General features: G+C 33.6%; 1 long non-coding RNA gene across 3 annotated transcripts in view; it reads right to left on the reverse strand.

Annotated features, from left to right (window-relative positions):
• LOC146544503 (uncharacterized) overlaps positions 1 to 25,916 on the reverse strand; it is a 90,293-nt gene that overhangs the window by 26,028 nt on the left and 38,349 nt on the right. For 2 of the 3 annotated variants that reach the window (XR_014883177.1, XR_014883175.1), the window contains exon 3: positions 4,942 to 5,041. This is a non-coding gene — a long non-coding RNA (uncharacterized LOC146544503). The remainder of the gene's footprint in view (positions 1 to 4,941; positions 5,042 to 25,916) is intronic. The other variant, XR_014883176.1, reaches the window with a different exon arrangement.

The following is a 25,916-nucleotide window of genomic DNA, read 5'->3' on the forward strand; positions in this document are numbered from 1 at the left end:
TTGGAAAAAATATTAAACTGAGAAAATACGTTTACTTTAATAATGGAATCCACCTCACATACATTTGTGTTAAACAATTTGCACGTGAATCTAAGCCGCCTTAGCACAAATTTTATTAAGTGCTTTTTTAGGTGACAATGAAAACATTTATCAGATGGCTATCTTACACCCTGTTTTGTATGAAAAAATCCTTAGTGTTCGAAGGGACCCTTAAAAGGTTACCTAGTCCAACTCCTCTGCAATGAACAGGGACATCCACAGCTTGATCATGTTGCTTGATTAGCTCCAGCCTGGTTTTCTAAGTTTTCAGGGACAGGGCAGCCACCATCTTTCTGGGCAACCTGTTCCTGTGCTGTAAATGACTTATTCCTTATATCCAACCTGTGAATTAAATGTCAAAAATTTTTCTCTCTCTCATAATTTCTTTCTCTCTCTCTCTCTCATAATTTTGTTTTCTTCTTTCCTTCTCTCTCTCTCTCTCTCTCTCTTTTTTTTTTTTTTTAATTGCTTTAAACAGTTTGCCTTCACTTTGTTCCTGAATTATTCTTCATGCTTGTGAGTGCTGATAGGAATCTCACTGGAACACAGCTGGGTTTTCAAGAGATATTTTGAAATGAAGAATGAATGTTGTCTTGTAGGAGTTGATAAGCTCAGAAGGGATAATTTCTGTTTGAAATACACTGTCTAGGCAAGTATCAGAGTGAAAAGTTACCATGTAGATATGTACAGTGAGGAAATAGTAGCTACATGAAATCAGGAAAACCTAACAATTTGAGTAGCAAAAAATAATGTTTTGTAATAGTGACAAAAGCAGTGATTTTTACTAAGTGCAGTATAGACATTTAAACAGAAGCTTGAAATAAGGAAAAGAGATGACCAAATAGGAAGAATACTTTTTTTTTTTTAAATTTATTTAAAATCACTAAGCGGTAGAGATTATCTGGCCTAACCTCATCCTCAGACACGAAGTGAAGCAGGTTGCTCAGGACCTTGTATAAGTGAATTCTGTGCACCTTCAAAAATGGAGATCCTAAAACCTCCCAGTTTTCTCGAGTTTCCTTCTGCTGTTTCCATATGGCACAAAAAGTTTATCTGAATATCTACTCAGAATTTCTTGTGCTTGTGCTCTAGCATGGTATCTGTTGATACTTTTTTATAATGTGTTTGTGTCCTATACTACAGTGGTGTCAGGGAATTCAAACAAGCTCTAGTAACAGAGGAGGACTGGAGATTTTCTGAGATTAATGCTAGAGCATTTCTTGTAAATATGCATATATGGGCACAGTTAAAGGGAGAATGTAAAGAATGGGAGACAATGATTAAAATAATGAAAAAATTGTGAAGATTAGAATACGTTTAAAATATGCAATCACTTATTTGTTTGGTAATTCTACATATGTCTGTAATCTGTAATGTAGGCTGTATTTTGAATAATTTATAAACTCTTTCAAGAGAGAGAGCTGCTGTGTTGGAAGATACTAAGTCAGATCTATCTATATATATATATATATTTTTGTCACTGTTAATATTGTAAGTAGCAATATTGTAAGTAACTGCAATCAGCATACCCAAAATGTTGCTTTGTAACTTCTAATCAGTCAAGTATGCTTCTTGCTTTAAGTTAATACATTAAAGCAGAGAATAAGATGTACAATTATCTAGCTATTCTGTTACCACGCTATTTCAATTCAGGAGCAAGATGAAAAACACTTAATGGTATTTCTCAACAAGAATTTGTTTTATGAGAAAACTGACATTGATTTTTCTGACAAATAGGCCTTTTTTTATGTTGTTTTTGTTTTTCTTATTATTCTGGACTTCCATAAAAATTTGTACTACTGGTAAAGGAATTGATCATGCAAAGAAGAGCACTAATGGCTGTGAAATCAGGCTAGACCTTCGATATTCATTCCTACTTGATTAAACTGTAAAGCTATTCAGTTTCTGTGCAAAGTTATAGTATCTGCTTTTTTTATGGAAAATGCAGTGTATTATTTTTAGCAGTAGAGATTTCAAAATGAAATTATACCAGGCTTATTAATTAGTATTAAATTTTCTTCATAAATCGCATTTATGTATCATGCATGTGCCCTCAAATAACAAGTTTGATTTTCTATTTTCTCTTGCTGATTATGGTTTTCTTGTGAAAAAGAAACTCATAATGACACATTTTTCCTATTGACAAATACAATTTATGTATCTAGTTGTACCTATGTGCCTGCGTGTGTGTGTATATGTGTGTGTGTGTGTGTATATGTGTGTGTATATATATATATAATGTATTTAATATATGTGTGTGTATATATATGTATATACACACATACATTATAACTGCAGATATTTGAGCTAGAGATGTGCAAATAAAAAAGGAATTTAGATTTTGAACTGCAACCACCAAAACTTCTTCTGTATTCCTTCAAGGAGAAATGAGGATAACATTGGAAGTACCTTTAATTTTTAAGTATTACAACAGTTATTGAATTATTGTTGACTTGTTGAAAAATTTTGCAATGGCATTTTTTTTCACAGTAAAATGTTTGAACACTTTCAGTGTTACTTCCATAATTGCAAGCCACCTACTTTCTTCCGCTTTTAAAGATACTTCTAAAGTATCCTCATTTTATAAATGGAGCAGAAAATACTTACTAGGGGTTAGAAACAATACTTTGCTTCACTTTTATGCTGAATATTGCATAGTGGATTTTAAATAAATGTGTATTTTGATACACATTTAGCTTTTCATCTTTTAATTTAAAGATTAAAAAAAAAACAACACAACTGTTTGTAGCAGAAGTGTGGCAGTTAATTCTGACACAGCCTCCAGTAATTTCTGTACGGTTTACAGAAGGGTCAAAATTAAAATTGATGTGCTGGAGTTAGGAAACTGAAAAAATCTTCAGAAGCTGTGTGCGTAGTGTCCTGTAGGCAACCTTGTGGAATTTTTATTTTATTTGCATACTTGAGCACATAGTATATTGAAACAGCAAGAGAAGAGGGTTATTTTGCTTCAGTTTCTTATGTACATGGCACTGAATTTGATAGCAACTGAATAAAATTTCACAGTAACAGTTCAAAAAGAATCACAACAGGGAAAAAGACAGGCATTTATTAGACCATAATTTTGAAAACAAAAAATTCTTGCTTTTGATGCTATCTTTAGTTAAATTGCAGATGTTGCAAATAACAGAATGTGAATTTACAGTTTTTAATTCTTCTGAACAAATGTTTTACACCCGCAATTGATTAAATGATGATAAAAACTGCATTTCTGGTTTTCTCTTGGGATGAGAGAAGTACACTTTTTCATCTGTGTATAAGAGCATCAATTTGAAATTATATCAACTTTAAAACCATTTTATTGCAGTTACCAATTATTGTCAGATAGACTTATTTAAATATAATGATCCTTATTTGACTCTGTCCTGCACTTTAATACTATTTCATCAATAATAATCACTGCAAGTATAATTAACAGCTCAATTATGCAGTATTTATGCAAGGAATCTACTTGGACTGGAAGACTGCATTTAGCTCAGTGTCATGGAGACTAATTTGAAAACAATGGGTAGTCATTTAGAATAATTAAATCTGCAGAGAATTGAAAACTTCATAGGAAAGCTTCATCATGTATCTGATTGCACTAAGATCAAGAACAAAAACTGTTTCAGAGTGCATTGCTTTTCAGCTCCATAAACGTCTTTTCTGTCATACCTGTAATTTACTTTCTTTACTTTTGAGGACATTTCAGTATTTGCTCTGCCTAACATAGTAAAAAATCTCCTAAAGTTATGACATGACAGACTCAACATGAAGTGTAATAACTTGCAGAACAAAGCAGTTTTATTATGCAAAATGTATTTCTCTTCTTCTCTCTTTTTTTTTTTTTTTTCCAGCTCGAAAAGCTCTAAGAAAAAATCAGTTATGTCCCATATTTTCAGTTTCCTGCCTGAAGAGAACCATAGTTTTGCTTGAGGGGGAAAAAAAACTATTTCCAACTTATCTGATAATATACAAAACCATTTTTTGAATATGCGTATACTTTTGGAAATAGTCTCTAGTGTTCAGTAAGAGAAAACCTGTTGCAGTAGTTCATTAACAGTATGTATTTATCGTAATAGCAAAGCAGTAATCTATTTAAAATAGAAAGACAGGATAAAAAGTAGGTAATACTAGAGAAAAATTGTTCTGTCTGCATGACAACATAAGGGAAGTATTGTATTAAAACCATCAAATGTATTTCTTCCCATGACTTTTAGATTATAGAACTTGCAAAAGGCTTTGACTACTAACTTAGTAATGCTCAAAAAAGCATTACTTATATCTAGTGCAACACACCACCAGAATTCACACAAAATATAAGTACAGACTGACCAGCCTGGCTTCCGTCTGATTGATCGGGACTGAAGAGTGTAAGCACGCTCTCACTCTTGCGTATAGGATGATGAACATAGAACATATAAATTAAATAACTTAATGCCTAAAGCACATATGTGTTGTATAAACTATTGGCAGCCTGCTACCATCTAGGTAGTACATATGATATAGAATTTCAATGTAAGTCATCAAAATATCTACTGTCTTTATCTTTTAAAGATTAAGAGCCTTAAAGCAGTATCTTTTAAATGTCAGTTTTACTGCCAAATCCTACCTTTGTCACTTTAACACTGTTATTTTAGCTATCTCTGTGTAGGGTTTCTTTTATATTTTTAAACCAAAACCTGATCTTTGTCACTTACCAAAACATGTATAAACCTCAAGATATCAACTATAGATGTCCTTTGCATATAAAGAATCAGTGATATAAAGATAGATATAAAATCAGTGCCTCTTTAGATTGGGAAGTATCATTAAATATCAGCTGGAGGATCTCACTCAGAGTCTTTCTCTTCAGAGAATATAGGCACTCAAGGGAAAAGATAGAAGTGCAGGGTGAATACTCACCCTCATACTGTACCTTTCTAGGTTTGTACAATTTGCATCTTATAATCCCTGTAGAGGAAGTTACTAGCTTTCTGTGTAAGTAGCCAGTGATGGGCTTTCTCTGGGGAAAAAAAAAAAAAAAACTTCAGGCTTTTGATACCTAGTGGATATCCAGATGGTGGATATCGAGGAGTGTGTGAAGACCAGTTGCCAGTGAAGACTCATGCAAAAATGTCATTGAGTACCATAGGCTTCTCCTTGTCTGTTATTACCAGCCTGCCTGTATTGCTCACTGGAGGTTGTGGAAGCTTTATTGGACTTGCATAATGACTGTTACTTTGATTATGTTTGGATTTAAGTCAACCATGATGATATTTTGCTTAATGTACTTCTGTTTTTTCAATGCGGTAAGCTTTGGTGATAGTCATGTGCTGTACACATGTGATGTACACATCGTTAATCTGGAATATCCATTTATATATATAATTTATATCCACATTATGTTATAAATTGTTGCATTTCTGGAGAAAAGCTTGTTACTCATCAATTTTGTGTATAGTGTCTGAAGTATTGCAGTTTCAGATAATCAAAACTTCTGATATTTTTCTATGAAGTAAATGTACCCTTTGACCTTAAAAAATTTATTAAAAAGAGGCTTGATTTCTATTTCAGTCAATTCTGGAGTATGGAACATAGAAGCTCTTTGCTCATTATTTGAGTTATTTCATACCTAACTTTCTAAGTCTTTGATCTTGCCAGTGTAGTTTGGTTTGTTTGTTTTCTTCACTATATCAGGGATATAATGAAACAATCTCCTAATTTAAAGTAGGTGGCTCTCAAAGCACAGGTAATTAGATCTAAATAATTTTAGACTCATGTACACCTACTACATCTATTAAAAAGACTCTGGAGATTTTCATAAAGTACAGAATAAAACTAATCTCTTCTAGTGCACTAATTAACAGTACTAGCAGAAAAGACCGCAAAAATATGTTGGTTATGTCTCATCAACAGTGAAGAAGATGCATGTTTACTAAATAAATATCACATAAGTTGTAGTTAATTAAGAAAAAAAAATGAAAACTTACATTACAAAGTTACAAACAGTTACATTATTAAATGAAAAGTATTCCGCATGCAAAAGAAAAGCAAGGAAGTTAAACTTTCTTCTTTTTCTACTATACTTTTCATTTTATGGAAAAAAGAAACCCAAAGGAAAACAAACAAACTTTTTAATGTGTGTATTTCACTTTCATCTAGTTCAGGCCTGCTGAGAGTGCTACCCCATTCATTTGAGTCAGCAAATAGTCATGAAATTTCATCTTTTTGCATCCTCTGTTTTGTATATGTAAACATCCTACTCATTCCTCACCTGTCATAGTATTTTATGTTTTTGACCTTTGTATCGTCTTCTGTCTCTGAATTGCAGGCTTCTAATTTCATTCTGTCTAATTTCTTACGCTTTACTTCTCCATCCTGTTTCTTAAATGTAGTGTTCTGTCCTCAGTTCTGCCTTCATTTGAATAATTGTGCAATTTGGTAATATTTTTCCTAGCTTGAAATTGAAAATTGACTGAAAAATTTACAAGGATGTAGCCGGTAAAATTTCTTGCTAAAGTTAAACGTGCTATGAAATGGAAGTTCCTGAAGTTTTTCTGCTATATTTAAAATCTGATAAAAAGTGTTGAAGGCATAAAAGAAATACTACTGTATATCTAAGCCAAACAAGTTACAGACTGTCTTGAGTTATTCAGCTACGAAGAGAACCAAGAAATATATAGTATAAAAGAATATATAATAATATAGATATAGTATCCTAAAATTAGTTTTGAAAACTCATTATGCAAAATCAACTGTACTTTCTTTTTCAATTGAGCATGATTTATATAGTGCATAACACAATAGGTACCCTAAATTAAAATAAGAAATTTAAACACAATGAGATTTTAAAGTTAAAATCCTGAAAGCCATCTTAGATACTAAGAAATCATATTTTTCTTAAATTTGAAGGGAAACTGGCACTGAAGTTCATGTCATCAAGCTTTTGCTATTAGACTTCTATGCCAAGATTCATTGGAATATATGCTCATACCTCTCGTCAATTGTTTTAATTTTCAAAGATGGCCAATCAAGTGTTTATCTAAAAAAAAGAGAAATTCTTGAAAATTGTGGAATGGAAACATGAAGCTTAGTCTTCTGACCAGGATCTTTATAAAGATATCTTTATAATGATAATCTGTTTAAAAAGGAAAATGAAAAGCAATCAACTGTATTTCAGTAGAGTTTTAACAAATTGCATAATTGAAATAACATGTGCATCTTTAATTGTGGCATAGGGAGTAGAAATTTCATAACATCGTATGTTGCTTAAATGCCGATTGATTGCTTATTTTGTATTCCAATGGTCTAGCTAATACTGGTGATTGCTAGCAAGTGGACATCAAAGCTGATAATTTTGCAAAGCAAATAGTAGTTTTTACCAAAGGAAAAAGCAACTTTTCTCTTGGAGAAAGCCTCTTGAATTCATATTTGTAAAATGCAGGTTAAAAGATTGCCCTTGAGTAAAATTAGTAAATGAATATTTTATTGGTTTTGCTTGCTCGGCAGAATTGATCACGGCTGTAATCAAACGCATTTGGAAAAGAGCCATACAAAAATTGCTCAGAAATTCTCTTGGCAGGAATGCTTTGTTTTGAAAAATTTACTTCTGTGGAAGAGGCTCAGTATTCTTTTTTTTTTTTTTTTTCCTATTAATTTGCTCTAAGTGATAATTAGAGATAGTGGATAGATTTGTAATGAGAATTATACACACTCCCAATGAAAGCCACTTTTCTTTGCTACTATGTTTCATGGGTGTTTATAATGGTTAGTGAAATTGAGGAATACAGAAAAATGGCACATCTAATGAAATGTGTTCAGTAGATGAAAAAATTAAATGTATCAGTACAAGATAGATCTTAAATACTTAAAATAATCTTGATAATTAAGACAAGTGATTTATAGTATTAATATCCCTGTTTCACTTTGTGTGACTTTCTTTGCTATAACCATAGTGCTGCTGTTTAAGTTAGGTTAATCTCTCTATAAGTCTTATGAAACAAGCATATGGAAAATGAATTTTATAACCATGAGCATTTTCCTTTAACAGTCAATTAAGGTATTTTTCTTTTAATACATAAACACATCTATCCATTTCTTACAACTTCCTCCTCAAGATTTTTCTTTGACATGCTATCTTCAGGAGCTTTACAGCTCTTCAACTTGATGTTCTATCAGAGGAAAAGTACTGTTTCATCTTTTCTTTTGTCCCATCTATGTGATCAAATATATTGTTTTTTTATTACACTTTATATTTGTAGGGGCAAAAGTTGCTTTTCTTTTGTGCTTGTATAGTATCCACACCATAGAACTCCCAGTAATAATATATAGCCCTAGAGAACTACAAATAGGGAACAATAACATTTTGTGATGGATTTAAAGTTTTTCTCGCTTTTTTTTTTCTCCAGTGTTTTATGATATCTGTAGCTGACTCAAATTGTTTCTACAGCAGAAGTATCCTATGAAGTCCTCCTTGTCTGACATATTTCTGCTGTTTTGCTCTACAAACGTAATGAATGTTTATAAGAATAAAGTAGACTGATAATCAGAATCACAGGAAGATAATCATTCAAATACATGTATTTTTTTTTTTCTTCTCTATGCAAGTCTGTTGTACTATTTCCTCTATTTTCCGCTTGTATGTTATTTTGAGATTGAGGAGGAAGGGAAGATAATTTTCATTGTTTCACTTTTCATGCTTCGGTAGTATCAAGACACACATTTACCTGTTGCATGTTCAACATTTGTTAATAAACAGAATGATAGAAGGATTTTACATATTCTTTTGATGATCAAACATCTATTACAGAATATGAAAATTTTATTCATATTTCTTATCTTGCTATGATTTATGCAAAAATTATTCACTCACCATGATTGTTCCTTGTATTTTATTGGATGTTACATCTAGAAGATTAAAGACTGCATTTAGTTGCCTTGTATTTAGTGGAAACAATCTGCTAGTTATTGCAGTACACTTGATAAACCTCTATTGCATATTCATATTTGTGCAGCTTTTCTTTCTTTTTTATATTCACAGAAATTGACTTTACTTACTTTAGTATTTAAAAAAAAAAAAAAACCAATAACAAAATAATTCATCACAAAGACTCTAAATGTTGCTGAGAGTGTTATGAGAAGTGCAGTGACAAATCTGTGTTTTGAACTTGATTGTGCACTTTATCTCATAAGCATTACTAGATGTAAACACATCTGCATAGTTTCCTTGTCTTCTCCCTTGCCCTGATCAGTTAAGGACAACATCAGCCTCCAGAAGACAAGTATCTGGTTATGCCCATGTGAGCAGAATGATTTGAAGTGTGCTTTTAAAGAATGTCTCCTAATTATTCTCATAGTCTGTCCTTCAGTTAGCCACACAGACAGATCACAGAACCCAGGATCTGGATTATTTTTAGATTAAACTTAACTAAATGGATTATTCCTCTTCAAACTATCCTGCGTTAAAATCACATACTCTGCACATTAGCTCCTGAGAAACAACACGCTCTGTTTGTATTATGTTGTACTAATTGATAACGATGATGTAGACAAACTGAGTAATATAGAGGTCTTTTTCTGAAATGTACATAAAAGAAATACAGTCAGTGGAAGTAACACTGCATAGTCCTATTCTCCAGCTATGACCTAATGTCATGGTTTCATGATTTTTGTTGTACTCCAAATAACAACATGATATAGTGCGCTGGGAGATAAAGAATTAATGTTCCAGTTCTGTGGATTGTTCCAGGTATACCTGTCTCAGAAAAGAACAGCTACATATCCCAAAGGACTTTGCACCATTCTGTTTCCATTTTCTGTTCAGAGAGAAAGATAAAACTATTCGCAGGTCATGAGACATCCCCATTCCCTTTCTGCTCATTTGCAGTTCTCCCTAGCCATCTTGCCTTCAGCATAAGAGTAAGGCCTTTGGTAATGGACACTCTTTCATTTTGCTTGATTTATTAGCTTCAGTTCCAATTGTATTGTTTTGTTTTCTTATGCTTTACCTTTACGTAACTTTCTGGTGCCATTATTCAAAAATCTAAGTGATGTAAATCTATGTATTTTTTTTCTTGGCCTCTTTGAAAAATAGGTTTCTTGATATTGTAGTTTCAACCAGTAGTTCCCTTGCCTCTAACTTTAGAGGGGATGTGACTGTGTCAGAAAAACTAATGTAATTATAAAGGCAATTTTCTTATAGTAAATATTTTCTGAAGACTTTTTGCACATTTTTTCATAAAAATGTGTTTTGACATCAAGTAACACTGAATTGTATCCTGAACGTATTCAGCATTACTCAGAGTAGAAAGACTGTCGTTATACAATAAAAACTTCCTGTCAGTCTCTTGTGTAAGTGAAAAGGTTTTTAAGACATAGGTCTCTTTTTTTTCTAGCAGTTTCTCTAAAATATAACTCTTTGCACTTAGTATCTTCATGGTATGAAATAGCAAAATACAAGCTTCTTAGTAGAAGTTGTAGTATCTATAATTCATGCCTGTACATCTAGAAATTAATCGGTAACTTTGTCTATTTTGTGTTTGTTGCAATAAGTTGCTTCTGGAGTTCTTTAATTAAAAACTGTGTAGAGGAATAGGGGATTTTAACCTTATAGTTTCTCCTAATATTAGTGTAAATGGGAAGGTTTCATATTTCCTTTTGATCAAAATGATGTGTTTAGGATGGAACACTGTGCAGGAAACATCTCTGCACCTGGAGTTGTACTTATTACCAATGCAAGTAAGTAGAGCAGCAGAGGAGAGGTGCAAATGTGTGTTGATTAATGTGCTTTTCAAAGAATAAGAGTAAATTGGCCTTTAATAGTTCTTCAGTAAAAGAAGTCCTTTGCTACTCTGGCAGAGTAACAAAGAAAGTTGCAATATTATCTGAGAAGATGCAAGCTGTAACACAGCTCTGTTACATTACAAAGTTACTAATCATATCTGCTACAGGTATTTATAGAAGCAACAAGATAGGTCTTACTGAGAGATCTTGCTTTGGCAAGAAGGAGCTTCTTTGGCAATTTAATTCCTCAGGAAATGTATATTGTATTTATTTTCATTGAATAAAAGGTTACAAAAGTTAATAGATTTATAAGATTTAAGATATAACTCGATAAAGCTTCAACAGTGCACATGTCATTTCACGTACTTCCTAACTGTTCACTGATCTTAATTTTTTTTGAACTTTGATTCTTTTCAGACTAATCAAAAAGGATCTTCACGTGTATATTTAATGAAGAAATAAGACCCGCTTTAGAATGAAGCAGATATTTCATCCCTTTTTCTGAATGAGGGCAATTACAGTCAATTGCACTTCTGCTTTCTGTCCTCTCTGTCCCTCTGACAGCGCATAGTGCTGGAATGCCTCATTATAAATGTTTGTTGAAAGATAGCTTATGTGCTTGGAAAGTCTGTTTTGTTGTGTTCTTCCCTTCCCTTCCTCCTTCCCTTCCCTTCCCTTCCCTTCCCTTCCCTTCCTTCCCTTCCCTTCCCTTCCCTTCCCTTCCCTTCCCTTCCCTTCCCTTCCCTTCCCTTCCCTTCCCTTCCCTTCCCTTCCCTTCCCTTCCCTTCCCTTCCCTTCCCTTCCCTTCCCTTCCCTTCCCTTCCCTTCCCTTCCCTTCCCTTCCCTCTTCCCTTCCCTTCCCTTCCCCCTAACAGAACCAAGGCTATATCCCTCTAAACCTGATGTTGTTTCCAACTCCAGATAGTAGAATTACGACTTCAGTACACATTTTTCCTGTTAGTTGTAAATGCAGGTAACTTTGATTTTTTTGTTTTTCAGTTTGTTTAAACTCTTGTACCAAAGGTTTACTGTGTTCTTAAGTGTAGCAGTGTTTGTAAATACCATAAAATCCTTTGTTTCTCTAGGCAGTTTAAAAATTATAGACAAATATAAAAAAAATTTGACTTAAAATTGTGCAGATTTATTTGCAGATTTCCAAACTGCTTATCACCAATATGAAGGAAAAGTGAAATGATAATTTGAGATATCTCTGTATTACTGGCATCATACACATATTACCCTTGTGAATTAAATTTCCTGTAAAATTGTATATATCTATATATTCTGCAGTTGTAATACTGCCATCATATTTCTGCTGTAGCTGAAAAGCTATTGAAAACTCAGATCTTATAAATACATAGCCTCTGCCTTAAGGAATTTGAGATGTTTTCTTCTAAATGCACAGTTCAGTTTCTTTCACAGCAATGTCAGAGGTGGATAGCTGTATGAAAGACTAAGCTTTTCATGTTTTTAAAATATTTGTTTGTTAGTTTTGTTTTACAGCATGAGTGTAAACACTTTCACGAATTTTATCCTTTATTTACTATTATGCTCATGTTCTGATTCACACCTCAAATTATAGAGGAATGTAATACAACTCAAAAGTAAAATTCCTATACTGCTGAAAGAGCTTAATGATTTGAGATAATGTTATGAGAAGCAAGTTAATAGGCAGGATTTATATGGTAGGCTGCTTATTCTTATGTTATGGTGTCTCTTTTGTGTAAAATTCTGCAAATATTTTAATAGAATTGGAGCATACTGCATTAATTAAATCTGAGGTAGAAATTAACACTACAATATTAATGTTGACTCAAAAATCTGTCGTTTGTTAAACAAGTACAAACATTATAAATGATGATTGGGTGCACTGTAAATCTATGTATAGAAGTCTCCAAAAACAAGTAAAACTACTAGCAATAGCAACTATTCGGAAGCCTAAGATGTAGGAAATTTGAAGGACACACTAAAGGTTTGTTTTCAGTTGATAAATATTAGAATCCTCATTACTGAAATATTATAACAAAAACATCTTTAGTGTATTAATTCTTTTGTAAAGCAAAAGGTTTGAAATCAAGTGTAAGTTACTTTCAGATGACTTATTGCTCTATCATATAGTATAGAAAGTTAATTAAGTTACAGAGATCCCCTTGTTACTTAGGATTTCTTGATATATACATATGATATTATGTCATTATTTTTGCAGCCACTAAAATGGTTTATGATCAGTTCTAGCAATTTATAGACTAAGTTCAGCTTCGGAATTTTAAACAGAATGCATCACTTTCTTTTTGTTGTCCATCTGATAGTTCCTTTCCCTGTAAAAGTTTTTAAATTTTACATATATCTAGAGTCATTAATAGTCTGAAAATTAATCACCAAATCCTTATGTAGAAGTACAAGAGGTAGTTACAAATTAATTTTTAATCAGGAAAGTGATTATCTAGAATAACAGGGTGACAAAATAGAAGGAGAAAATTAAACAAAAATGCAAATGCTTGCTAGAAAGTATTTAGCTTTTCGTAATAGTGAACAAAATGTGGGAGACAGGGAAACCTATGATTAATTGAAGAGAGAAAAAATAGCGTGGTGTTTAGAACTTTCTAATAATTAAGCACCCAAGGATGCTAAATGTCTTTCACCAGCTGTTCACATACGTTGTGCAGTTTACTGTGTATTGTTATCATTGCATGCAGGAGATGGACTCTTGCTTTTCTGTGTGCATGTTGTGCATGCTGTGGCATCTGATGCCCTAAGGAAGAGAGAGACAGAACCCAGCAGAAAAATCCATCTGTAAATGCATAGTCTCGTGATCCATTAGTAAGAAACCTGTGCTATTCAATAATTTTAACTAATGCAATCCATGTCTGAACTATTTTTTCTTTAGTTGTGACATATCTCATGTAGATGCCAAAGGATATTCAGTTGTCTGAATACAGGCCGAGGTTCAAAGCTATGTTTTGTTTTGTCGCTGTGCATTAAGGAGTCAGTTCATTAGTGAACAAAAGATATTTCAGTGTAATTACTGGCTAATGCTTTAACCACAGTAAACACATTTAGTGATTTTATAGCAATCTACAAAAAAAGCCACAATCTAAGCATCCCGTGATGTTTCGCATATATACTTCTATGTACGTAATGTGTGTGATTATTATGATTAATACTGACTTTTTCACTAGTGAAATATTTACATTTGCTATTCAGAACTAAACATTCTACTTTATGATTAAATGGCTTAGCTTTCCAGAGAGTATGCCACTTTTTTTTTTTTTTTTTTTTTTTTAGGAAGTGTCTTTGTAACGCTTCGACTGTGTGGTTTACAATTCAAAAGTTTGTTAGAACTAAAATTTCAAAACAAAATCCTCTTGTCCTTTTAAAAGTTGGGTAAGAAAGGCACTTTGTTTCACCTGTCATTCTACATTGTCTTATTGTCTACATCATTCTAAATTGTCTTATTGTAGGTGCTGCTTCATTTGTATCAGCAGTTGATACCAGCAGCTTCCCTCTACAGCTATTCATATAGGAGTTTCTAATGAACTCAGCATTGCTCTAGAATTGTTTCTGTTAGTTAATAGTGAATGCTACATTGATCTTAAAAGGAGTGTTAGTTCAAACATTTCTTAAATATTCCATTGAGCATGAACTTAGAAGTTCAGACAAATCGTGAATAATGATGAAACATTTGTAGTGACTTAAATTTTCAGTTCCATCTTCTGTGTATGGAAAAGATGGGACTTTTTCCTGCCTTGCTTTTTCTTCTGAATTAGTGGGCCATCAGTTTGTTGTTTAAAATAATGCACCACTTAAAGCTCTGTTAGTTACAGCTTATAAGTAGGAGACAAAAATATATGTGGCAAAAGGAAAAATGTGTGAAATTAGTGTTGCTTTAATGTTACTACAATTTTAAATATATGTGATGCTAAAATTGTTGGAAGAGCATTGTTGTTCCTGTGTTTCCAGGTGTGGCATCTACTCTTTCTGTTCATTTCTGCCATCTCTACTTACTTCCTACCCAGCCCTTCCCCCCACCTCTCTTATTGCACTTCATTCGAAACATAACTTTGGGAATGAAGATGACTGTTTTTTCACTTTGAATAAGAATCAGAACTAAGTACAAGCTGTGGGGTGGCATAACTAGATAAAACAAGTTATATCTGCCTAAGTAGATGAGATGCATACCAACAATGATGATTCTTATAAAACATGATGTTTTATAATCAGCTAAGGGAATAGATCAAAAATATTTATAATACTAATGACTAATTACAATGTTAATCTTTGCAGAATCATTGGTTGCATTTAATACATTCAAATAAAATGTGTTACTCGTACTTTGATTCAAGTTCGTTAACACTTAACATGGATTAAAATATATATATTTAATGTTTTGACTGTTTCTTCCATAAGAGAAACTTTTTAATTTTATTTTGCAATATTATTTTATAATTAATTTAGATGTGTTTGGACATGAGTGTAAAAGATTATGAAGTTGAAGATTTGTGTAAAAGTGAAATGGGGATTATAGACCATAAGAGTTGATAGATTATATTTCCAATCAAAGGTTTGGAAATAACATTAAATAGCATTTAAGTTGCTTGGCCAGTTTTAATTATGTCCTCTTTAAATTAACCCTATATAGTTTTTTCATTGCATTATCAAAACAAAATGTGGTGTCACTAAATTTATATACATATAGTTTGAAAGAAGTGGCAGGTGTGGCTCTATTTTACAGAGTGGCTGGCTGAGCGTCACATCTATGAATAGTGACTGGTACCCATCACACAGACTACAGAGGAAAAATAACTAGTCAGCATGAAGTAACCTTTTAACCTTGTTAAGAGTGAAACCTGCAAGATGTGCAGTAGAATTTTAGTCACTTGGAGTACTTGGAGATAAAAATAAGAAATAATTATAGCATTTGGGCCTTTCTTTGTTATAAGTATAATCTGAAAAAGTGCTTTCAAGGTCTCTGTTTTGCACTTGTGCAGTTAAGTGATATTTAACTGGATTATTTTCAAATGTGTCCTTCCTTCTCAAACTGTAATTTTCTGTAACATGCAATTACTGTGAAGGTGAATTACAGAATCACAGAATCGTAGGGGTTGGAAGGGACCTCCAGAGATCATCGAGTCCAACCCCCCTGCCAAAGCAGGTTCCCTACACCAGGTCGCACAAGTAGGTGTCCAGGCAGGTCTTGAATATCTCCAGAGAAGGAGACTCCACAACCTCTCTGGGCAGCTGTGTGGCATTCATATTGAAGAAATAGGTGGTATAAGTCTGAAGAGGAACATAAATATAGTAGGTCTTGAAAAATAAAAATGTTAATGATCCTGCAGTCTGCTGTGAGAGGCAGTTATCTACCAGTATCCAGAGGATCAAGCCGAGTTTGTATGAAGTAGTGGTTGTCTGGTAATCTGTTGTAAATCAGTTCTGAGACACTGAAGAGGTAACTGAAAACTGATATATTTGTAATATGGGGGAAAGAAGTTGGGTTCTTGTTTAAAAACTGAAATCAAGCTAGTTTTAGATCTTCCTATTTGTTTCTCAGTTTTTATGGCGATGTGTGAAGTAGTTTTAAACAGTTCTATCTTTGTTTTTGTTTTTCTCAGTGTTTTTGTGGAAAACTATGAAATTAGTCTTTTAAAATTCAGAGTAACTTCTTAAATGAGCAATAAAAAAGCCTTAGGCTTTTCAAAAATAACTTGAACTGGTAAATCATTTTATTTGAAACTCAGACAAGAAACTTTCTTTGTGGGACTGCTGTAAGTTCTGCAGCTTAAACCATCATCTTAAAATGAGAAGAAAAGTTATGTCCATCTTCTGAATTCAATTCTAGATGTGTACAGTGACAATAGATATTATTAGGAAAAGTAGTTTTACTTTTGTGAAATATTTATTGGAGATGACTTATTGAAATGTCCACCTCTTGAGAGAAGGAAGATTTCCAGGGTGGAATGTGGTGGATTGTCCATTCCATGATAGTTCCCTAAGGAATGTGACCTGCAACTTCAGCTGTTAGTACTAGGAGAACCTGGTATGCTGTCTGTAAGAAAAACCAACATGGAGTGTGGACTGGGGTGGAGGTCCCATGGCCAAACTCCATGATCATCCTCCAGGGGTGGAGTCTTGAAGATACTGTTGGAGCTGATAAACTGTCTGGCTTCCTGAGCCAGCAGTTTACCACTTCTTTGTCAAAAAGGTGGTTTCAAGTAAACTTTTCAAGATAGGTATGTTTGTCTACAGTCGCTCAAGTTCCACCGAAAGTAAGAAAATAGTACTGAATGACTTAAGAGAGAAGGAAAATGTGGGGTGTAGAAGGGTACCGTTGCAGGCAAGCCAGGATCAGTTAAGGAGCTGAGCCTCTGTTGCCCCACCTGCCCATAGGTACACCGATTGGGTAAGATTTGCACACTTGGTTATGCTAAGTGTCTCCCTGGTAAACTTAGAAATCTCAATAGAGTTATTCTATGACTTAATATGATTGTAATCTGTTGTATTGTTCTTGGTAAATCTCACATGCTTTGCAGATGATGCATTTATTGCTGACAGTCCAATAGAATCTGTGTTCTGTTGCTTTGATAAACTGCACTATTCACTAATCTAGTTGTGAAAGTTCTCAGTGCGCGTGACCAAACTCCTTAAGAGTGGTCATGAGAGCCCATTCAAATGATGAGATGTATTGGGTGGTATGGTATTACTGAATCCGTAATCATGAAAGCTCATATATTGAAGGTGACCAGACTTGAACTACCTAAATGCGCATCTCTCAGAATCTATTCTTCACCATTCCCAGCCCATCCAATATCTGAGGACAAAGTGAAATGCAAGAGGAGCTTTTTGTCTGTTAAACTTCTTTGCCCTTTTTACATGACAACTTTTAAGAGAATAAATAGTTTGCATAATCATTTTTACTGTGAAACTTAAAGATTAAAAAGTCCATATTTGTAGAGCCTGAAAAGTAGTGCTGAGAAGTTGTTAGTGTGAGTTAGGTAGCACACTTCCAATGAAACCAGTGTGATGAAAGGTCTCCTCCTTATAAGCATGGCTCGCATATCCAGACTGCCTGGGGCCAGGACTCAGAGGCTACAGGGACACCTCAGCAGGGCACCTGGACGGGGGTTCAGAACACATTCCACTCCAAACCCTTGTGGGTTAGTGAGGACAGTCCCAGCCTTGGGAATCAAACACCACCCTGGGGATGATGCCAGGCCAGGATTTGAGCAAATACCCTGACCATATCAGGGCTGTGCGGAGCTGGAGCCAGCCCACTCCTGTTGCAGGATGGGGCAAGGGTGATGGCAGCAGGTGCTGAAATGGAGTCCTGAAGAATGGCCTCTGGGTGTCCTCAGATCCCTTATAAAAACAAACTTGAAGAAGATAGAGAAAATTAAATAGTACATCCTGACTGAAAGATGGGGACACAGTAGAAAAACATCTGTAGAGAAACATTCTCCTATACTAATCATTCATTACAGCAATTATATTGCAGTGTTATATTTTGTTTTCATTCCTAACAATTTTATTTTTTTTAATCTAATGGTACGATTTTTTTTACCATGCCTTTAGAGCAGTAAAATGTTTAACTCATTTCTCAGACTTGTATTTATTTTGGTTTATTTATTACAAGCTGAGGTACACGTTGAGCAGAGCTGAACCTCAAAGCAAAGGCAAAGAAGGAGTCAGACCAAATATAAATCACATTTATTCTGACTTTTTCATTTTTCAGGCATAGTATTTATGTTTATATTTTCCCAAACTTCTTCTGGTTTTCCTGTTACTGTAGTCTCATTGTATGTTACTATGATCAAATATCCTAGGTCTTACAAGTGGAAAAGAATATCAGACAATTCCAACTGATAGAAATGCATTTCACCAGATGACCAAATGGAGACAAGTATGATTGTTTGACGTGGTGTGAAAGGTGTTGCAGATATTCTCCCCAACCACTGGTTGTAATTTGAGGTTGAGGCTAAGGGAGGAGATACTGAGATCTAATATATCAGCTCAAGATCCTATGTGGCCAAAAGTGACATCTTAAAAATAATAATAATAATGAAATAAAATAAAATCATCCTACAGACCAGAGAGAGATAATTTTTTGATTTTGTTGTGGTGGGTCATATTAGATTTATACCATAATACTTAATGATTTACGCAGAATAATTGTGGCAATGAAATTGTGTTTAGACAAATTTAAAGAAACAGAAAAATAAAAAAAAGGCTTCATTTATTTTAATATCAGATGTAAGTACGTTGTGAACTTCATAAACTCTAAAATATTTCGCAACAGTTAATAATACTTCAGTATTTCTAAAGTACTTTAGTAATGAAATACTTAATTTCTAAAGTACTAAGTACTTCCAATGTGTATTTTATGCTGTGTGCTGCAATTAACTGTCATGAAATTTTTTTAATGCATTATATATATAGACCAGTATTTAATTTTGTTGTCATATATGTTGTAAACCTATTAAAATCTGAGTATCTGTCAAACGTGTTATGCACTAAATTATACTGTATGCAAAGATAACCTATGTTGTAAAGTAGCTTATAGTTGTGGATATTGCTACTTTAAACTAAATTAGTTGGATTACTTATGTTGTGCCTTTAATTTTTTTGGGGTATAGATTCCCTCATTTATGTATTGAAAGGAACATATTTATCATCTCTATGGGATTAGGATTTCCCCAGACTATAATATTTCTGCAGTTCCAGGGAAAAGAGAAATTTACATTGTGGAGCTATTTTTTATCTAATAAACAGTAAATATATGGATTATTTTCATAGTAATTCATTTCTGCTTATAGAATTTTTCATCAGTGAAAGAAAACACAGGAAAGTAGTGGATAATAAATGGAATTTTTGACTATCAATAGAAAAGCTGTCATGTAAAATAAATACATTGGTAAAACACTGGGTTTTATTTATCTCAGAGAGACATCCATATTGCCAGGGTATTTGTTCTATAATGTTCTTTCTTAGTTAATAGGCAATAGCACATCACTTGATAAACAGCCAAGTGAAGAAACTGAGAAGAAGGCTTCCTTCCTCCATGGACTTTGATTCAAAAGTTATACCCATAGCTTGTCAATTTTTTTTACCCTATTCTGTTTTCTTTTTCACTGATTGACTGAAAGTATCGTACATTTCCAGATATTCTATGGGTTAGAACAATTTTTTTTGTTATGAATGAACACTAGTAGTTACAGAAACTACTTACATATGCTTATGACACCATCTGCTAATTTTATTTGTAATGTATTTTAAAATATTTTTCTGAAAGATCCATTAGCTTCATGAATATTTCTCCGTTTATGAGATTTAAGACTGCTTTATTTTTGACATAACCTGTAGAGTCAGATTGCACAGAAATGTCAGTAATCGGATGGCTAGGCAGGAAACTCTTTTATCTACATATATATAGTGATGGAAACGTATTATAATGTAAGCCTTTGTAACGCTTCAGTTGTTTCTTGAGTGTCAGCAGTTAGATATATTTCATTTGACAGTGTAAATGTGGAACTTGAGACTTAAAAGTGAATTATACATGCCTTTATTCTACATTTTCTATTTGTCTGTTTGTTTTCTGTGCTTATATACAGTGACTGAAGGATTGCTGGAAAACTGAGCTGAGATAATGTAATTTCTTCCTATGCTTAGCAATATTACAGAAAAAGGACCTAGGTGTTAGGTTTTTATTGACTGCACTCAAATTTAAAGGAATTCAGTTTTAATATTTGTTTGGTCTGAGAAGGACATGTATTTCCTATTATAATTTTTTCTATGCACTCATGCTTAGCATTGCTGTGTTCATTGCAGTTTTTGATTCTGAATTCACTGCTTGTCTTTTAGTCTTCTTTTATCCATTAGTTGATGAGACCTGAAGGTTGTCAGGATTCTGGCATCACTGTTATACTTTTCTTCTGAATGTAAGTGTACGGAACGGAGAAAGGAGTGCTGATCTTGCAAGAAAATTCCCTTATGTTTTCATAGCTTATACAAAATGTGGTGTAAGTACTTTAACATCCCTAATGTTGTAGTATACCATTGAGGTGAGAGTGGGAGGATCTAACTTGTAGTAGTTAGAATAATAACCTAGGATAGAAGTGTCTTTAGCTAAAGAGCAAGAGAGTTTTTTTTGTTGTTTTTTGTTTTTTGTTTCCAGCACATGTGGCTTTATTCATTTTATTTTTCCTGTCTTTGAGCCTTTTTATTTTTTAAAGTTTTTGTTTAATTGTTTTTCTGTTGCTTCAAAATGAAATTTTCTGACTGGGATTTCCATCTGTGTGATTAGTGTAGAAAATATTTGTTTAAGGCTACTTGAGCATTAAGAACAGGCAGAGCAAACTGTACCAAGTGTTTGAACATTTCTTGGTAAGTTAAACACCTGAAATAAGTTTGCCTTTCTAAATAACAAATTGTCCTTTACTCAGCTGTTACAGAAGTACAGCATATGCCATTTGTTACACAAGGAAGATTGCATTTCTTTAACTGTGCACAATGAATTTAATGTTCATTGAGGACATCATGCAGTGCAACAGGACTAAGTCACAAAAATTGTAGTCAGCATATTTTTTTTATTAAACAAACTAGATGAAAGGGGGGGAAAAAAAAACCAACACCTTCAGATACCAACTAGATCACAGAATTTCCTTAATGGGAACTTAAAGGGGAAAAACAAAACAAACAAACACACTCTCTCAAGAAATAGAATTGAAAGAATATGACCACAGTCATATTTAGGTATTAATGAACAAAAGAGAACATTTAGTTTTTTATTACTAGAGTTTCCTAATTTGGTTCCATTCCTTATGGCAACAACTGTGATTAATAGAACAATGTTCTAGGAAAGTACTGAACTCACTGGGATCTTTCCTTTCAACCTTCTGTTACAGTAGTGACTGGTGACAGACAGTGGTACTGCACCGTGAATAATTTCTATTTTGAAGCACTAGCAAACTATGTGGAAATTCAATTTAGATGGAAGTTTTCTGGCCAGGTTTAATTCATGTGTGTCTGACAAGCTGTGTATGCACACGATTGTTGTACTGCAGGCATTTTTCTAAATACTTCAGGGACTTTTAGAGGGGAAAGTAAGTAGTTATGCAGTGAAGAAATAACCTTAAGCAATTGTTTGTTTGTCAGTATAGCTAATGTTCATAATGTGATCAAAAGCGTTCTTTCTGGTATACTTTTGCATGTTATCTTTTTGTTTTTGCGTGTGATAGAAAGGTGCAAAATACAATCTAATAAATGCTCTACAGCTAAGTACAAACATTTTTTCCAGGAAGAGTCAGGAACCACTGAACAATTTAATATTAAATAATATTTTAATTAGATATTAGGCTCTCAGATGGAACAGCATAAATAAAGGAAAACATATTCAAGTCTTCTAGTGCTTTGAGGTGAAAAATCTGGCACCTCAGGATACTGTTGCACTAATCTACACATCAGGGCAAAATGGCCAAAATAGTACTGAAAATTAAATTGTATCTACAGTAACAGAGCTATTGCAAAATGGAGAGGTGTTTGAGTTTATCTTATTTTTTCAGATATTAAATGGATTCTATGGATCAAATCAAAGACTTTCTTTCCAGTCTTATTCATGCGTTGAGAAAATGAAGTTCTAGTTCCCTGCTGTGCAGTTTTCTTAGTTTCAGTGCATCCAAATACAAACCAAGATTGAGTAGTATTTTAATTTATTTGTTTACATTAAAAGAAGTCAATCAACTAAGCACTCAACTCGAGAGACAGAATAAGACTCTGGGACTTAACAATAATATTTTGATCTCCAAAATTTTATTTACCTTATCTGAGCCAGTGTTATCTAATCTGTCTGCTAACTCTATCTCCTGAATTCCATTATAGCATGTTTTTGTCTGTCTTACTGCCCGTCTTTAGTTTCTACTTAGTCATCTGTTCAGGAATGGCACATTGGTCAGGCAAAATATATAAAGTACTGTTGCATGAAGTCCTCGTACAACCTGTGTAATAAATAAAATTATTAAAAATAAAATTTTAGATAGGAGAGACTACGGATGTCATTTCTTTCCTTTCAGCAGCAAGTCAGATTCTCCAAGTTTCTTTCATTCCTTCTATCCTTTTCATTAGGAAAACAATGTAGAAATTTTAATGATGCAGAACTACTCCTAATTATTTTATCGTGAATGTGGTATGCTTTTAATGAAATTATATCTAGATGGGCTCTCAAAAAGTTCCCCTTTGAAAAGGTAAGAAAAATCCTTTCTAAAGAAAATATCCTGTTAGAACTGGGGCTGTCAGTCTTTCCAATAATTTGAGGTTCTGTTTCTTTCAGTACCAGGAGATGGTAGGATAACAGTTATAAACCAGCATCTGTTGGTAACCAGAAGAAAATGATTCAAAACAAGTCATTAGCAGAAATAATAGAAACATCAAACTTGTCAAATTTCTAGCAAATACAGAAAATGGTAAAATAATTGGAGGAAAGTTTAGTTCAAAATATTAGCTTGTTTTATTGCAAGAATTAGGTGATGAAATGGCTTTAAACTCGAAAACAGTAGTTTTACACTAGATATTAGGAAGAAATTATTTATTGTGACAGTGGGGAGATGCTGGAATAGGCTGCCAAGAGAGGTTGTGGATGCCCCCTCCTTGGAGGAGCTCAAGGCCTGGCTGCATGGGGCTTAGAGCAACCTGGTCTAGTGGGCAGTGTTCCTGGATGTAGCAGCGGGGTTGGAACTAGAAGATCTTAAATGTCCCTTCCAACCCAAACCATTCTATGAAAGTTTAGGGAAGTATCCTGTAATATGAAATGTCCTCTATGTATGAATACTGATTCTCTTGGAAATATAAAACAAGTATGGGGGGAAAAAAATGGGCAAACAAAACTGAAACTCCTGTTTGCATAAAAGACTGTAGAAACAAAGAAAAAAAATTCCATTATATACTTTAGCTTCATCTGTCTTTATGGTAAGTTTACACATCATTAAAAGCTGTGCTTCCACAAAATTACTCAGAAAGAATGTGCTGCTATGTGTATCATTTTTATCCTCCAGAAGGATGTCTTCAGAAGGAATTTCCTCACTGAGGCACACTGGAGCAGAAGGAACCATAAAGGTGTAAAATATTCTTATTATTCCGAACCACAGTCATAAATGTATGCAAGAAACAGGGAGCACGCTCCTGGCCCTTCAAATAAATATAATAAGAAAAAAGAAAGATCAGTTTTAAAATACTGTACTGCACACTGGTTAGTCAATGTGGTTTCTTAGCTGAAAGCTGTATTGCTATCATAATGCAATATTAGTACCCAGTATAGGATGCTTCATCAATTATATATTGTAAAAAGGGTAATATTACAGATGATAATTCTTCGATTTCCCCTATTAAGCCTGTGCAATGGTGCAATTTCATTTGATTTTCCTCCGCTCTAAATCTGTATCTAGGGTGACTGCTTTCAAGGTAGTGTATCCTTTTTTTATTGCTTTATGTAAAATAGCACATATTTTTAAATTTTATGTAGTTTCCTTTTGGCAGACTTCACATGGGTGAAATCCCTACCAATACAGAAGGTGAATAAGAATACCTGGACTAGATATGGAATTCAATTCTGGATCCTATTTCCTAGCTTTACCTGTTCATGTGTGCTTCTGTCTCTGTTTTTATGAATAATATCTATCATGTAAGGTAATATTATGCTTTATTATCAGTAACAAACTGGAACATTTAATTCTAATTTTCAAATAGCCCTACAATTAAAAGAAAAGATATTGAAAGTACCAGAGGAATCCCATACTTATTACTGGGGACTCTGGGAAAGTAGATACCAAAATAATTGAGAGAATTGTACGTTGTCATACTGTAGCTAAGAAAGTATGATAAGAAAAACTAGGTAAAAGTTCTTGGCTTGAGATACAGCTCATTTGGAAATGACACAGATGACTTAATTTCCAAATTTATTTTAGTAGAAATACTGTGAATAATAATTTATCAACTGTATAAGTGCATTACCAAAAGCAAGTCACAAATGAACTTGGCATTACTTTCTGTTCTCACTCATTTCAGGAAAAGGTTATTAAGATTAGAAAAATGAGTTAGGTAAAGCATTTGGCCACTGATAGTCTAAATTTTTATTCTGTCAACCAGATACTGGTTCTTTTAACTCACGTAACAAATTCCTGTAAATGGTTGTTAGTCTCAAGGATTATGAAATGTAAAAATTTGAAGCCATACTTTTATCAGTGCAATAGTTAAACTTCTAATATTTTTCCCACCATGTGAGTAACCAGGAGGATATCGTTATGAGTGGCATGTCTGATTTTCAGTGGAGGTTCTGCTAAATAAGGAAACTACATCATAGTGTAAGTTCTTTGTTTGGATTTTTTGTTGTTGTTTTTAAAATTGTTTATTTTCCTTTCACTCACTGGACTGTCTTTATCTCAATCAATTTAATTTTTTTCTCTTCTGCCTGTCCAATTCTCTCCACTATCCTGGTTGAGAGAGTGAGTGAGTGAGCAGCTGGATGGGAGGGCTTACATGTCTGCTGGGGACAACCCAACCATATAGAAAAAGAAAGTATAAGAATACAGTTAAAATGGTTAAAAGCCTTTTATCTCTGTTTTCTGGTGTTATTTCAGTTGTTTCTGTCAATTTGCTTACTGTGCTTTCCTGCACCTTAGGGTTGTTGACTGGGGGCTACTGTTGTGTTTATAAAACTTATGTTGTACCGCACATAGGTAAATAGTAGTAGAACAAATTAGCTGTGGACATCTGGTCTATTAGAGGTACTGTTACTAGAGATAAACCAAGTGGGGAAAAGAACTTGAGAAAAGTTCACATAGGTGTCCTGACACTTCTAAATTCAGTGCTAAGCTTATTATGACCCAGTGCTAGTCAGAACTGTACTGTATGTCTGCATTTTTACTACAGGAAACAGACAAGGAAGATAAGAGGCGCATTTAGAAGGTTTTACTAAGAAGCAGACAGAAAATTTAGAGAAATCGGAGTGGAAGGAATGTCTGAATTTGTCTGTATTGCAGTTCAGTGCCATAAGCAAGGAAATTAATAGCAACTTTGGAGCAAATACAGTTACAAGAAAATTAAGGCAGTAACTGCTGTTTCTGTGACAGAAGACG

This window comes from Meleagris gallopavo, chromosome 4 (assembly GCF_905368555.1).
Source record: "Meleagris gallopavo chromosome 4, MGAL_WU_HG_1.1, whole genome shotgun sequence".
Classification (NCBI taxonomy): domain Eukaryota; kingdom Metazoa; phylum Chordata; class Aves; order Galliformes; family Phasianidae; genus Meleagris; species Meleagris gallopavo.